The 16,380-nt window shown below is 44.4% G+C and overlaps 1 protein-coding gene across 1 annotated transcript in view; it reads right to left on the bottom strand.

The window, feature by feature from the left end:
• GAS2L3 (growth arrest specific 2 like 3) overlaps positions 1-2,621 on the bottom strand; it is a 41,614-nt gene extending 38,993 nt beyond the window's left edge. Inside the window, exons 1-2 of the mRNA XM_030548452.1 lie at positions 2,585-2,621; positions 1,558-1,648 (exon numbers count right to left, since the gene is read on the bottom strand). The gene's annotated coding sequence lies outside the window, so the exon portion shown is untranslated. The remainder of the gene's footprint in view (positions 1-1,557; positions 1,649-2,584) is intronic.
• Positions 2,622-16,380: the final 13,759 nt, after the last annotated feature.

The following is a 16,380-nucleotide window of genomic DNA, read 5'->3' on the forward strand; positions in this document are numbered from 1 at the left end:
ACTTAAATCAGCCTCTGTACCAGATGACTGAATGATGGCTAATGTAACGCCATTTTTTTTTTTTTAGAAAAGGTCCCAGAGGTGAACCTAGCAATTACAGGCTAGTAAGTCTAGCTTCAGAACCAGGCAGATTGGTTGAAACAAAATTTATCAGACACACAGATGAACATGATGTGTTGGGGAAGAGTCAACATGGCTTTTGTAAAGAGAGACCATCCCTCAAATCTACTAGAATTCTTTGAGGAGGTCAAAGATCAAGAGTGATCCAGCAGACACAGTGTACTTGACTTTCAGAAAGCCTTTGACAAGGTCCCTCACCAAAGGCTCTTAAGCAAAATAAGCAGAAATAGGAAAAGAAGGAAGGTCCTTGCATCGCTCAGTAACTAGCTAAAAAAGGAAACAAAGAGTAAGAATGATCAGTTTTCACAATGGAGAGAGTTAAATAGTGGGGTCCCCCAAGGATCTGTACTGGGTGCAATACTGTTCAAGATATTTATAAAATTATCTGGGAAAAGGGGTGAACCATGAGGTAACAAAGTGTGTAGAGGGTACAAAATTACTCAAAATGGTTAAGTCCAAAACAGACTGTGAAGAGTTACAAAGAGATCTCACAAAACTGGATGATTGGGCAACAAAATATCAACATTGAATTTCATTTGCCAAATCCAAAGTAATTCACGCTGGAAAACAATCTCAACTATATATACACAAAATGATGGGGTCTATATTAGTTATTACCACTCAAGAAAGAGCTTGGAGTCATTGTGGATAGTTCTCTGAAAACATTTGCTCAATGCGCAGCAGTGGTCAAAAAAGCCAACCAAATTAGGAAAGCGATAGAAAATAAAAGACAGTAAATATCACCATGTCACTACATAAATCCATGGTATGCTGACATCTAGAATACTGAATACAGTCCTGGTCTCCCCATCTCAAAAAAGATAGATTAGAATTGACAAAAGTACAGAGAAGGGCATCAAAAATGACTAGGGGTATGGAACAGTTTCCATATGAGGAGAGATTAAAAAGACTGTTACTGTTCATCGTAGAAGAGACAACAAAGGGTGAATATAAGTCTATAAAAACATGAATTTTGTGGATAAAGTAAACAGGCAGCAGCTTTAAAATGAACAAAAGGAAGTACTACATCTTTACACAAGGCACAGTGAACTTGTGGAACTCATTGCCAGGGGATATTGTGAAGGCAAAAAGTAAAAGTGGATTCAAAAAAGAATTAAGTACGCTCATGGAGATCCATCAATGATTATTAGCCAAGATGTTCAGGGACGCAAACCCAGGCTCTTGGGCGTCCTTAAGCCTCTAATTGCCAGAGGTTGGCTCACTGAAAAAATAAACCTGTTCTACTTCATTCCCAATGGATTATCAGGCCGCAGCCACTATCGGAAGACAGAATACTGGACTACATGGACCATTGGTCTGAGGCAATATGGCCATTTTTATGATCTGGCAAAGTGATCTGCCTTCACTGGCCCTCAGATCCAAATGTAGTCCCATTAAAGACAATACAAATACACATTATTTAAGTTTCATAGTTACATGATGTGGTGTTGTCATTTCATTCTGAGTTCTATAGTTGTATATACTTTCAGAGAGATCGGTGTTTTATAAACTGTCCTCCAGCATAAACCTACAAAATACAAAGATGTTAACAAAAAAATTGTAATTTTAAACATTAAAAAAAAAAATCAAGAAATGGAAAAGTTTCTATGGTAATTTCCTCCTACCGCAAACTGAGATTTATGCTAGATACAGCATATAAACTGAAAAAATATTTCTCATTTATATAAACATATAATGGTTATGCTGTTTAATATACACCTTAATATATAGTATGGTTAAAATAGGCAAGTTACAGTTAAAATGATTCCCCTAGCTTTTCCTTTGCCTGACTTTCAAGTACTTAATATTGATTAGCAACAACCACAGTTAGCTCAAAAGTGCACTTCATCTCATGTAGCTCTTTACATTGTACTTCAAGATGCCTAGATCTCTTACCACTGCCAGAGGGAGGGGCAAAGATCTCTAGCAACAGGAATGGGTGGGGTGTATTGATCAAATCAAGAACACTTAAAGACTCTGGGTTGGAACAGGTTCCAAATCACATTATCTCCAAATCTGGATGATAATGATCATCATCGTTAGCAGCAATTTATTCGGAAGGTTAGTTTCATTTTCAATGCCAGTAAGATTCCTCCTGGAAAGAGGAGACCTGATCAGTGAGAACTGTCACAAAATCCAGCTGCTGTGGCACTTTGACTGCAGGGCAGATGTCAGACAGTGCTCAGAGATTATGTATTGCACTGCAACTCACACCCCAAGAGCATCCTTCATGCTTTTTTTGTGCCGCATTAAATTAAATTATCCCCCACCATTCACGCCCCAGAAGGGGAGACGCTTGCACATACACAGCTTTACAAATTCGCCAGGTGCAGTCCCCTCCTTCACCCCCAGCCTTTCCCCCGCGAGTGAGCGTGTAGCGGCTACAGCCACTCCGCGGGTTACGCGGCCTAGGGCCGAGGATACAGGGTGGTTCCCGTGTGCCGAGCTGGGGTAAAGTACTCACAGGCAGGGGCTGTAGAACTCCCGCTCCCCCAGTGCAGCTACCTGGCACGCTGCGGACACAGGCAGAGCCCTCCCAGCTGCCGCATCCGCGGCTCCCGGCGCTGATTCATTCGCCTCCGCCCGCCCGCACCGTTCGAAAGGCCCAATCAGGCGGAGCGAGGAGGAGCCTGGCGAGCCGGGCCGGAAGCCCTGGATGTCGGCCACAGCCAGCCCCACCCCTCCGTCGGGCGAGCCGGGCCTCACCCTCTGCGGGGCCTTTTAGGCGCAGACTCAAACTTCAGCCGCTCTGTGGCCTGGGGCGGCTGCAACAGCATCACCTGACAGCCCTTGTGCTGCTGCTGCCGCCTCCCAGTCCCGGGCTAGGCTCTGTCCGGGGAGAGGAGGGGGAGGATGTCTCTGCAGGCTGTCCCCATGAGAGGGGCAGGGGCCGTGGCCCATGCATCCTGCTCTTCTGCAGCCCCCGAACGTGTTGCAGAGTCCTCCCCGTGCTGCAGAATTGTGGTTCGTAGGGTGTGAGCATAACCTTCCTTCTGAGAGCCTTCGGGGAACCGTGCAGTGCCTGCTGCAGACACCAGAAACAATAGCTCCCACTCCCAGAAGGTGTGTTGCCCCCCTCTAGCTGCATTCACTTTTATATCTGGTTATGCAATTTGCAGTGTCAATTTGATTGTTAACCGTTTCATGCTGATCGTTTGAACGTCCAGCTCCCTTTTCCAAGCCAACAGTTGTCTTGTACACTTACCTGAGTGCCAGAGTCCCAAGCCAGTCACCCCACCCACCTTCTGCTTCCCTCTGCCAACTTTGCAGTGCCGCTCTGCAATGTTCAGCATAACAAAAATTAAAAATGTAAAGACAGCATAAAATAACTGAATGTAATAGTGAGACACAGGGATACTGTAGTGAGTATATTACTCATTTTCACATGTGCTGCAAACCCGAGTTTTTGAATTTTGCTGAAGCTGCAGCAGAGTCAATTGCTCTGGAGTGCCAAAGAATACTGGGGTCTTGCTGCAAAGTTTAGGTCGCAGTTACTGTGGAGTACATGTGACCTTGCGTACAGTCTCTTTCCATCATTAGGGTGGGCAAGAAATTGCTGTGTACTGTGCAAACTCTAGCCACTATAAAATGGGGGAGGAGAGAGGTCATTTTGCTGTGGGTTTTACTTTCTTTACCCAAAAACATCATTTTCTAGCCTTGTCTGTTATATCTGGTCAGAGAAGAGAATTAAATAATAGTACTTAATAAATATTAGTGTATGCCCGTTAGATGGTATTAGTCCGTTATTAGATGGAAATGGTAAAATTGTCCATAATCAGAAAAAGCAGAAGTGTTAAATAGATATTTCAATACTGTATTTGGGACAAATCCAAATGCTGTAGTCATATCATATGATGATCACGATGAAACATTTCCTCTTCCAGTAGTAACTCAGAATGATGTTAGACAGCAGGAATAAAATTAGACATTTTTAAATGAACACGTCCTGACAACTTGCTTCCAAGAGCTCACTGGACTGTTAATGTTGATTTTCAATAAGTCTTGGAACACTGAGGAAGTTCTTGAAGACTGAAGGAAAGTTAATGTGATGCCAATATTTTAAAAGGGTAAACTGGATGACTTGTCTAATTATAGGCCTGACATCAATGTCGGGCAAAATAATGGAACAGCTCATCCAGGACTTAGTTAATAAAGAATTATTATTATTATTATATTGTTATAAGTAATGACAGTTGACATTATGGAAAATGAATCCTGTCAAAATAACTTGATAATTTTTTTATGAAATTACAAACTTGGTTGACAAAAGTAATAAACATCTGTTAGTCTATAAGGTGCCACAGGATTTTTGCTGCTTTTAAAGGTAATAATGTTCATGTAATATACTTAGATTTCCATAAGGTGTTTGACTTGGTACTGCACAATATTTTGATTGAAAAACTATAACAATAAAAAATTAACATGGCACACATTAAATGGATTAAAAACTGGCCAACTAACAGGTCTCAAAAATGTAATTATACAGAGAGAATCACCATGACATGTCAACACCATGACACAGGCCATTACCATCTGATCCCACTGAGGGTTACTAAAAGAAACTGCACCATCTGCTCAAGAAACTCCCTGAAGAAGCACAGGAACAAATCTACACAGACACACCCTTAGAGCTCAGACAGGGGTATTCTATTTGCTACTCAAGATTAATAAACCTGGGAATCCTGGATGCCCCATCATCTCAGGCATTGGCACCCTGACAGCAGGATTGTCTGGCTATGTGGACTCTCTCCTTAGACTGTACACTACCAGTACTCCCAGCTATCTTCAAGACACCACTGACTTCCTGACGAAACTACAATCCACTGGTGATCTTTCAGAAAACACTATCCTAGCCACTATGGATGTAGAAGCTCTCTACACCAACATTCCACACAAATATGGACTACAAGCTGTCAGGAACAGTATCCCCGATAATGTCACGGCAAATCTGGTGACTGAACTTTGTGACTTTGTCCTCACCCACAACTATTTCACATTTGGGGATAATTTATACCTTCAAGTCAGCAGCACACAGCTTTACTAATTCGCCTTGTGCAGTCCCCTCCCTCACCCCCAGCCTTTCCCCCCCACATCACACGATCTACAGCCAAGCTCTAAGATACAACCGCATTTGCTCCAATCCCTCAGACAGAGACAAACACCTACAGGATCTCTATCAAGCATTCTTATAACTACAGTACCCACCTCCTGAAGTGAAGAAACAGACTGACAGAGCAAGAAGGGTACTCAGAAGTCAGCTACTACAGGACAGGCGCAACAAAGAAAGTAACAGAATGCCACTAGCCGTCACCTACAGCCCCCAACTAAAACCTCTCCAGCGCATCATCAAGGATCTACAACTTATCCAGAAGGATGATCCCTCACTCTCACAGACTTTGGGAGACAGGCCAGTCCTCACTTACAGACAGCCCCCCAGCCTGAAGCAAATACTCACCAGCAACTACACACCACACAACAAAAACACTAATCCAGGAACCAATCCCTTCAACAAACCCCATTGCCAACTCCGTCCACTATCTATTCAAGTGACACCATCATAGGATCTAACCACATCAGCCACACCATCGGGCTGGTTCACCTGCACATCTACCAATGTGATATATGCCATTATGTGCCAACAATGCCCCACTGCCATGTACATTGACCAAACCAGACAGACATCAAGAATTGTAACATTCAAAAACCAGTAGGAGAGCACGTCAGTCTCCCTGGACACTCAATAACAGACTTAAAAGTGGCCATTCTTCAAAAAAAACCCTTCAAAAACAGACATTGAAGAGAAACTGCAGAACTGGAATTAATTTACAAACTGGACATCATCAAATTAGGCTTGAATAAAGACTTGGAGTGGCTGGATCACTACAAAAAGTAATTTACCTCTGTTGATACTCACACCTCGTCAACTGTTGGGAATGGGCCACTTCCACCTTAACTGAATTAGCACTGACGCTCCCTGCCCTTGGTAAGGCAACTCCTGTCTTTTCATGTGCTGTAATATATGTACTGCGTACCGTATTTTTCACTCCATGCAACAGATGAAGTGGGTTTTAGCCCACGAAAACTTATGCTCAAATAAATGTGTTAGTCTCTAAGGTGCCACAAGGACTCCTCGTTGTTTTTGCTGATAGACTAATATGGCTACCACTCTGAAACATGACACAGGTGTGTTTCTAGTGGTGTCAGGCAAGGATCCATTCTTGGCACTACACAATTGAGCATTTTTATCAATCACTTGGAAGGAAACATAAAATGATCACTAATAAAGTTTGCAAATGACACGAAGTTGGGAGCATGGTAAACAGGCCCCCTGACAGGGCGGCCAAAGAGGCATGTGGTGACCCCCATAGGCCCTCACCTAGGAGCTGCTGCAGCCAGAGGGGTATACTGGTTGCTTTCGGAAGCCACACAAGGTAAGCGCCGATCCTCTGCCCCCCCCCGCACCCCAGGCCCCTGCCCCAGCCTAAAGCCCACACCCTGCACCCAAACTCCCTCCCAGAGCCTGCCCTCCCACCCAAACTCATTCCCAGAGCCCGCATTCCCTCCTGCACCAAACTTCTTCCCAGAGTCTGCACCCCACATCCTCTCCTGCACCCAACCTCTCTCCCAAAGCCCGACCCCACATCCCCTCCCACATCCAAACTTCCTCCCAGAGCCTGACCCTGCATCCCCTCCTGCATCCAAACTCCCTCCTAGAGCCTGCACTCTGCACCCCCTCCTGCATCCCAACCCTGCCCCAGGACAGGGGGTGGGGCAAGAGTCTTTGGGTTTGCGCAATTAAACAGTTGGCAACCCTACTGAGTGGGCATGTGGAAGCCCTGGCCATGCTGAAAAAGTGCACCCAGCAGTGCAGCCGGCAGCTTGCTGGGCACCAGCCAGCGCAAACTCAGCACCACTCTAATGTCAGATGGACTGCATTGGTGCAGCTTGTGCATGCGTGAGGACCCACTGGCTGTTCTGCCCTGGGGCCCGGAATTACTGTCAATGGGCCTGGTGGTAAATAATGGGAGAGGGCAGGTCACTAATACAGAGCTATCTGGATTACTTCGTAAACTGGGTACAACAAAACTGTGTGTTTTAATATGGCTAAATGTAAATGTATCCCTCTAGGAACAAAGATCGTAGCCATACTTACAGGATGGGGGACTCTGTCCCGGAAAGCAGTGACTCTGAAGAAGATTTGGGATGCAGGGCTGACAGCTTGTGACCACCAGGTAATAATCTCGTGACCCCCAGTTTGAAAAGCCCTGCTTTAGTTCAAATAGGGTGACCAGATGTCCCAATTTTATAGGGACAGTCCCAATTTTTGGGTCTTTTTCTTATATAGACTCCTATTACCCCTCACCCTCATCCCGATTTTTCACATTTGCTGTCTGGTCACCCTAAGTTCAAAGATGAATTCAGTGTCATTCCATGGCCTGTGTTATGCCCAGGTCAAACTAGATGATCACAATGGTCTCTTGTGACCCTAAGAGCCCCTCAGTGCTCACTGACAGAGGGCCCACTATAGTGTAACTCATATCAAGCCTGACACACTCACTACCCACAATGCACTATTGTCATAATATATATCTAAAAGGTGGCTTTCTTGTAAGGTGTTTTATGTAAACTGGTGACATGCTGGCACCGAAAGTCATTGCATGAGATATATACGGGTTGTGTACAAAGAGTTGTATGTGTGTTCTGGAAATTTGTTCTTAAAATGTGTTTGGGAGACAGTGCAGACATTGAGCCTGCCATAGTCATAGGAATGTGGACTCCCCTGCCTGACTGGCTTGATTACAGGCAGAGGACAATGAAAATACATATACATATCAGGTAAACGAAGCAATCAAGCTAATGAGCAACTGAGGAAGGAGCTTAGCGAGCTCACCAGAGGTGAACATTGCATTCCAAGAAGCCTTGAGTGGACTCTGGGTAATATATAAGGGGATCAAAAAGATATTTTACTGACCCAGGACTAGGGGACGTAGGGTACCACTATCTCTGAGCCAATCCCCTACTCTGGAGGTATAGTAGTCTGGATGCTGGTAACTTGATATAAATAAAAAACTGTACAGGCAAAAGATTGTAACTTGCTAAAATTAAGTTTTAGGCACCAGAGGGCGTTTTGTTTATAACCTATCTCTTTTATTCTTGTTTAGTATCACTTAAATCTCTGGTCTTTAATAATAAATGTATTCTTGCTTTATGACAAAACCATCCCAACACTGTGTATTAAAATGAAGTGTAAGTCTTCAGCTCGCTAGCCTAACAGGGTGGTGTGTGCTCTGTCTCCTTAGAAGCAGCTAATTTAATAATTTCTGCCAGAGTCACAGTGAGAGGGTCTGGACACTGCAAGGAGATGTCTCTGGGGAACTTGGGAACTGGGGTTCACTGATTGTTACCTCAAGGCAAGGTTTATACAGGCAGAGTCTCAAGGAGTTTGCTGGCAAGGCAGCCAGGCTGACACACAGCTTAGCAGCAGCAAAGCTGCTGAGGCAATGTGGTAATATAATGATTTAAAGTTTTGGGTATGCTGAGCAAAATGTCACAGCCTTATAATCTAAGAATCAAATTATGTTTGAAAGCAACTCTTGTTCCCTAGAGTAATAGCAACTGATTTTGTCATATGTTCTCCAAGCAGGATACCAACTACACGATGGGGAAACACCTGTAGTCAAATATTTACATTTCAGAAGACTTGTCTTTACACTCTGTCATGGTGAAAAGCAATTAGAGGCTGTGTCTACACTACAATATTTCTTCCTTTTTCACTAGTGCATTATTACCAGTGCAGTCCCTTCCCAGAGGTAGCAAAGGTGGGAGTGCTAGCATAAACAGGGCACAGGTGTTTTCACCAGCCTGTTCTAACCCTGCTCAGAGCAGATCTAGACAATTCCACTGTTGTAAATGCCAGAGCCTCCATTTGTACGACTTAGGCCAGGTCCACACTAGAGCGTTAAATCGATTTAAACAGCGTTAAATCGATTTAACGCTGTAACCGTCCACACTACAAGGCACTTAAAATCGATTTTAAGGGATCTTAAAATCAATTTCTGTACTCCATCTAAACGAAAGGAGTAACCCTAAACTCGATTTTACAAAATCGATTTTGGGCTAGTGTGGACGGAAATCGAAGTTAATGGCCTCCGGGAGGTATCCCACAGTGCACCAGTGGCCGCTTTGGACAGGTAAAGGAACTCTACTGCTGGCCAGGTACACAGGAAAAGCCCCGGGAACTTTTGAATTGCATTTCCTGTTTTGCCAGCGTGGAGCTCTCAGCAGCACAGGTAACAATGCAGTCTCCTGAGAATAGGAAAAGAGCTCCAGCGTGGAACACACAGGAGTTATTGGATCTGATAGCTGTATGGGGAGAAGAGTCTGTGCTATCAGAACTGCGTTCCAGTAGACGAAATGAGAAAACTTTTGAAAAGATTTCTAATGCCATGAGGCAGAGAGGACATAGCAGAGACTCGGTGCAGTGCAGAGTTAAAGTGAAGGAGCTCAGACAAGCCTACCAGAAGACCAAAGCAGCAAATGGCAGATCCGGATCTGGCCCAAAAACATGCCGCTTCTACGCGGAGCTTCACGCAATTTTAGGTAACTGCGCCACGACAAGCCCCCCCTTGTCTGTGGATTCAGAGGTGGGGGTAATAATCTCAGCCACTGCTGATGATTCTGCGGACGGCGAAGATGTGGAGGAGGAACAGGAGGAGGACGAGATGGCAGAGACCACACAGCACTCCATTCTCCCCAACAGCCAGGATCTTTTCCTCACCCTGACAGAAGTACCCTCCCAGCCCTCTCAAGCCAGTAGCACAGACAATGAAGCTGTGGAAGCGTCCTCTGGTGAGTGTACTTTTTTAAATAAAAACCATAGTTTAAAAGCAACCATTTTTTAATGATTGATTTGCCATGAGGGCTTGCATGCAGTAGCTGGCATTAAAGTTACTGGAAAAGTCTGTTAACATGTCTGGGGATGGAGCGGAAATCCTCCATGGACATCTCTATGAAGCACTCCTGGAGGTACCCCAATAGCCTTTGCAGAAGGTTTCTGGGCAGGGCAGCCTTATTCCGTCCACCATGGTACGAAACTTTACCACGCCATGCCTGGAGCACGTAATTGGGTATCATTGCATGACAAAGCCTAGCTGCGAATGGCCCCGGGGATTGCTGGCATTCAAGAAGCATAATTTCTTTTTCTCTTTCTGTTATCCTCAGGAGAGTGATATCATTCATGGTCACCTGTTAAAAAGTAATGTACTTTATTAAGGGGACAGAGATGACCATTCCTTCGTTTCTGCTTTCTTGCTCCTTTAATAAAAAAACCTTTCCTAGCAGTTAGCCATGTGGGGGATGGTAAAAACCTGCAAATTCCTACGGGGTGGTGTCTCTAATGGCGCTGAGCTTTTTAGCATTTGGGCAGCAGGAATTATCGCTGCTAATTGCCAAGGCAGAGGGTGGAGGGGGGAGGCGGTAAAGTGACCTGCCATTACAGCAGAGATGCAGATTGTGGGGGGGAAGCCATTCACAATTTTCCTCTAGTGCTGAACCTTTCTGATGGCATAAGAAAAGAAGCAAGAGTTTTGCTTTTTAGCAGTTTGGCTGCCAAGCGTGAATGCTACCTGTTAATAGGCGGGGGTACAGGGTAATAAAAGAGGTTGCATGGTTCACTGCCATTAGACTTACCATGTCCTCCAGCAAGCTTTTTTGTAATCCCCTGACCTGCGTCTGTGTTGATCTCTGACTCCACAGCCGTAAGCACTAAATACTAAAAGAATCTTAAGGCGACCTTGTAGTGAAGTGACATGTGCTACGTACGGTGAATAGTCTAGTTCACTGTGAAAGAGTATAACCATTGTTCTGTGAAATGTATCTCTTATGATCCTTTTATCACTCTTTTCCCCCACACACGCAGCTGCACATTTCTCCAGCCTCCCTTCTCCTGTCCGAAGGATAGGTCAGATAAGGAGGCTGAGGAAGAAGAGGACACGGGAGGAGATGTTCACAGAAATAATGGCAGTAACCCGCAGTGAAAGAGCTCATCTGGGGGAGTGGAAACACGTGTTCGCAAAGTACAGGGATGCTGCCAGTGAACGTGAGGACAGGAGGGATGCTCGAAATGACATGTGGTGGCAGGAAGATCAGCGGTGGCGGGCAGCAACGCTGGAACTTCTTCGCGATCAGACTGACCTCCTCCAAAGTCTGCTGGAAGAGCTGCGGGGTCACAGAGTGCCACTCCAGCCCATGTTTAACCTCCCTCAGTACTCACCATGTCCCATATCTTCCACACCCAGGCATGTAAGAATGCGTGGGGGAAGGCTTTCTGCACCTGCCCACTCCAACCCTGTGGACAGTCCAACCAAAAGGCTGTCATTACATTGAAATGCCCTTAATGGCATTTTTCTTCCCTCCTATACTCCTCCCAAACCACTCCCGGGGTACCTTTTCATTTCTTTTACTCTTAGGATATGCTATTCAAAGGCAGTGGGAGGGTGGGTTGGTTACGATAGTAAGCAAGATGTTCTGGAAGGGTGGAGTCATTACATGGGGGAGGGGGGTTAATCAACGGGAAAGAAACACAGCAGTCACACCGTACCCTGGCCCATGATGAAACTCGTTTTCAGGGCTTCCTTAATTGCCTTTGTCTTCCCTTCCTCCCTCCCTCCCTCTACTATCCTCCCCCCAAAACCCCTACTTATGTATTTTTAATCACATGCTTGTAAAAGCAAGAGGGAGGGTGGGTTGCTTACAGGGACTGACTTTTAATAAAGAATACAATGTTTTCTACAGATAGTAACTTTATTTGCCATAAGCAAGCTGTTTTGGAAGGGTGGAGGGAATCTCGCTTGCAGCAGCAGGAGTCAATACATGGGAGTGAGGGTTAATCAAGGGGAAAGAAACACAGCAGTCACACCGTACCCTGGCCCATGATGAAACTCGTTTTCAGGGCTTCTCTGATGTGTACCGCTTCCTGGTGTGATCTTCTAATTGCCCTGGTGTCTGGCTGCGCATAATCAGCGGCCAGGTGATTTGCCTCAGCCTCCCACCCTGCTATAAAGGTCTCCCCCTTACTCTCACAGAGATTGTGGAGCACACAGCAAGCAGCAATAACAAAGGGGATATTGGTTTGGCTGAGGTCTGAGCGAGTAAGTAAGGTTCGCCAGCGCCCTTTCAAACGGCCAAATGCACATTCTATCACCATTCTGCACTTGCTCAGCCTGTAGTTAAACAACTCCTGACCACTGTCCAGGCTGCCTGTGTATGGCTTCATTAGCCAGGGCATGAAGGGGTAGGCTGGGTCCCCCAGGATAACTATAAGCATTTCAACATCTCCAACTGTAATTCTCTGGTCTGGGAAGTAGGTCCCTTGCTGCCGCCGTTTAAACAGAGTAGTGCTTCTGAAGACACGAGCGTCATGAACCCTTCCTGGCCATCCCACGTGGATGTTGGTGAAACGTCCCTTGTGATCCACCAGTGCTTGCAGCACCATTGAAAAGTACCCCTTGTGGTTTATGTACTGGGTGCCCTGGTGCTCCGGTGCCAAGATAGGAATATGGGTTCCATAAATGGCACCCCCACAGTTAGGGAATCCCATTGCAGCAAAGCCATCCACTATGACCTGCACGTTTCCCAGAGTCACAACCTTTCGTAGCAGCAGCTTAATGATTGCTTTGGCTACTTCCAGCACAGCAGCCCCCACAGTAGATTTGCCCATTCCAAATTGATTCCCGACTGACCGGTAGCTGTCTGGCATTGCAAGCTTCCAGAGGGCTATTGCCACTCGCTTCTCCACTGTGAGGGCTGCTCTCATCCTGGTATTATGGCGTTTCAGGACAGGGAAAAGCAAGTCACAAAGTTCAAAGAAAGTGCTCTTACGCATGCGAAAGTTCCGCAGCCACTGTGAATCGTCCCACACCTGCAAGACTATGCAGTCCCACCAGTCTGTGCTTGTTTCCCGGGCCCAAAATTGGCGAGGAACGGGTAGAACCTCCCCCATTACCATCAGGAGCTCCAAAGCGCGGGGGCCCGCGGTTTCGGAGAACTCATTCTCCAAGTCCTCATCACTCTTGTCGCCGCGCTGCAGCATCCTCTCCTGCATTTCTGGCTCATGGTTCAGCATAGACAGCAGGAGAATGCGTGAACTGTTTACAACATCCGCGATCAAGGTAATGATCTGACCAGGATCCATGCTTGCTGCAAAATGGCGTTTGCTCACTTCACCCAGTAAAAAACACGCGAAATGGCTGTCTGCTGCTTTCCGGAAGGGAGGGGGTGAGGCTGTACCCAGAACCACCCACGACAGTGATTTTTGCCCCATCAGGCACTGGGGTAGTAACCCATAATTCCAAGGGTCAGGGAACACTGCAGGAACTGTGGGATAGGTACCCAGAGTGCAACGCTCCTGAAATCGATGGACGCCAGGGAACATGGATGCACACCACCGACGTAAGGTGCCCTAGTGTGGACGCGTAAAATCGATTTTATAAACCCTGTATTATAAAATCGATTTTAATATCATCGATTTTAAGCTGTAGTGTGGACGTGGGCTTACTGAGCAACAAAAAGTGACTGTGCAAAGGTGGAGATTTTAAGAAAACATTTAGGTTCCAATCCTGAAAATATGTATTAGCAAAGTCCTGTTGAAGTCAATGGGACTATTCACATATATAAAGTTAAGTGTGTGTATATTTTTGTGGGATGGAAGCTTTAGTATAGGCAAGGCAATATTAGCCACTAGTGAGAAAGTGGCTAAAAACATAAAAGAAAAAAGCATGCCAGCATAATGGATAATAGGGAAAGGAGTGGGCAGGACCAAGAAGAGGATGTGTTTGTATTGTTACTACAAAACATCTCTGACAAAAGACCACTTCAAAAAGTTATAAATTATCTGTATCAGTAGGAATCCTATTTTAGATTAGGATAATAATGTTGTTCTGCCACAACTTTAGTGTTGCCAACTGTTATAATTTTATCACAATATTTAGTGTTTTTTGTTATAACTTATGTTATCTGAATATGTGAAACTTTCAGCTTTTATTTTTTTCAAAAGGTGTCCAGCCCTCATGATTGTGGACAAAAACTTGAAAATGTGAACCCTAAAGGGGCAAAAACCATAATATAAATTCTCCCCTACCCCCCAATAAAAAGCCCTTCTTTGTTAAAATCTCATTATTTTTAAGCTAATTTCATAATTTTGAGGTCCTGGCTCATGATTTTTGACTGCTTCGGGTTATCAGAACTGCAACTTCAACAACCAAATGTTTAGTCAAAGCAATTAGAGAGGAACTGGCAAGACCTAATAATAATATAACAATAGTTTACCTGTGTTACTAACAATATGTTGTTATTAATAGTTTCTTAACATATTTTTAAAAGTTTTAGTAAAAATTCTCTTTTTAATCAAAAATTCGCACCAAAAATTGTCAGTATCTACTGTTTTTAACCATCATTTTTCACGTATCATTTTCCATTTTAAAAACTTTTTTTTAAAGATATAGATTTTGAAAATTATTTCAAAAATACAAAACAATTTTTTGAAAGAACATGCTAGAACGGTGGTTTTCAAACCATGGGTCGTAACCCAGTAGAGGAATGTAAGGCACTGGGTTGTGGCAGCTGGTCAGCACCGCCGATCGGGCTGTTAAAAGTCCCATCGATGGTGCTGCCCAGCTAAGACAGGCTAATCCCTATCTGTTCTGACATTGGGCTGCGCCCAGAAGTGGCCAGCAGCAGGTCCAGCCCCTAGGCAGAGGGGTCATGGAGCTCTGCACACTGCCTCCTCCCCAAGCACCGGCTCTGCACACCCACTGGCTGGTTCCTGGCCAATGGGAGCGGGTGCAGGGAAGGTGCCTGCGAGCAAGAGCTGTGCAGAGTCACTTGCGTGGCTCCGCCTAGGAGTCTGATCTGCTGCCGGCCGCTTCCGGGGTGCAGCGCAGTCCGCAGTGCCAAGACAGGCAGGAATCCTGCCTTAGCACCCCTGTTGTGCCGCTGACTGTGAGCCACCCGAGGTAAGCATGTGCTCCAACCCTGCGCCCCAGCCCTGAGCCCCCACAAACCCAGAGCCTCTTCCTGCACCCCAAGCCCCTCATCCTCAGCCCCAGTCCAGAGCCTTCACCCCCATAAATCTAATTTATGTTAGATTTTATAACAATTATGTACCCGACAATGTGAGGTCTAGATCCTGCAATATGATAACCTCTGCCTGCATGGAGCCCTATTGATATTAACAAGGCTCTGCATGGGCACAAGAATCATCCTATAAACACCACATTGCAGGATCAGGGCTTAAATTTGAGGCCTAAACTATTTAAAGTGACATGAATAATTTTAAATCTACTCAGTTAAAAAAATTAAAATTAGTTTCTGTTACTACACTACCCCATAGCCCTACCTTGGCAATTTTTATGGTTTTCTCATTGCATTTTCATGTTTTAAAAAGGGTTTTCTTTCCCCTGTTTGCTTTATAGAGTCCCCATAAATTTAGTGGTATATTTATTGTACTAGTTTTAAGAATGATACTTGCTTTTAAGACATCAGTAGTGAGATTTAGTTCAGAGCTGCTGATCACAGGTAGCTATTTCTGTTATGTAACCTATTGTAAAACAGGATAGTCTATGGTGGAATTCCACAAAATACACAATGTTATCTTAGTTTTACTTGTGAATATTGATAACGCAAACAGAACAAGAAGTTACATATTTATGGAATGCAAGAAATAGTTGGATAGTCTGTTTTGAGGCTCTTTCCATTTGGTAGAGCCAACTGGTTGTCCACCCATTTAAGCAAATAAGAGCTTGGACATCTCAAATTAACACATTTCATGGTTAAAAGATAAAAGCATGTTGTGGCATAAATAATTTCCATTGGTTTATTACAGTAAATATTTGAACAACGTCCTTTAATACAAAAGGTCAAGCATAATAGTACTGTGATGAACAAATATTATGAAAACCCGCATCACACATTTTAAAAGAAACAACTGAAAAATATAATCATTCATTTCAGAAGGAACTAATAGGGTATCTCAGTGATGATAAAGATTATCTTTTTGATCTGAAAGTATAAATATAGGGAAAATTGTTCTATATTCACATGTGAAAGGTTGATAGTTACATAACATTCAGTATATAATGAACAAAGTTTCTGTATGAAATCCTTTGTGTGTTTTCTGTAAAAAAGAAATAAAGAAACGTTAAAGAAATAATTGTTGAGTTGTTCTATGAAAACAAATGCTATTTGGTCTTTTAAAAATATTTA

The sequence above is a fragment of the Gopherus evgoodei genome, chromosome 1 (genome assembly GCF_007399415.2).
Source record: "Gopherus evgoodei ecotype Sinaloan lineage chromosome 1, rGopEvg1_v1.p, whole genome shotgun sequence".
Classification (NCBI taxonomy): Eukaryota; Metazoa; Chordata; order Testudines; family Testudinidae; genus Gopherus; species Gopherus evgoodei.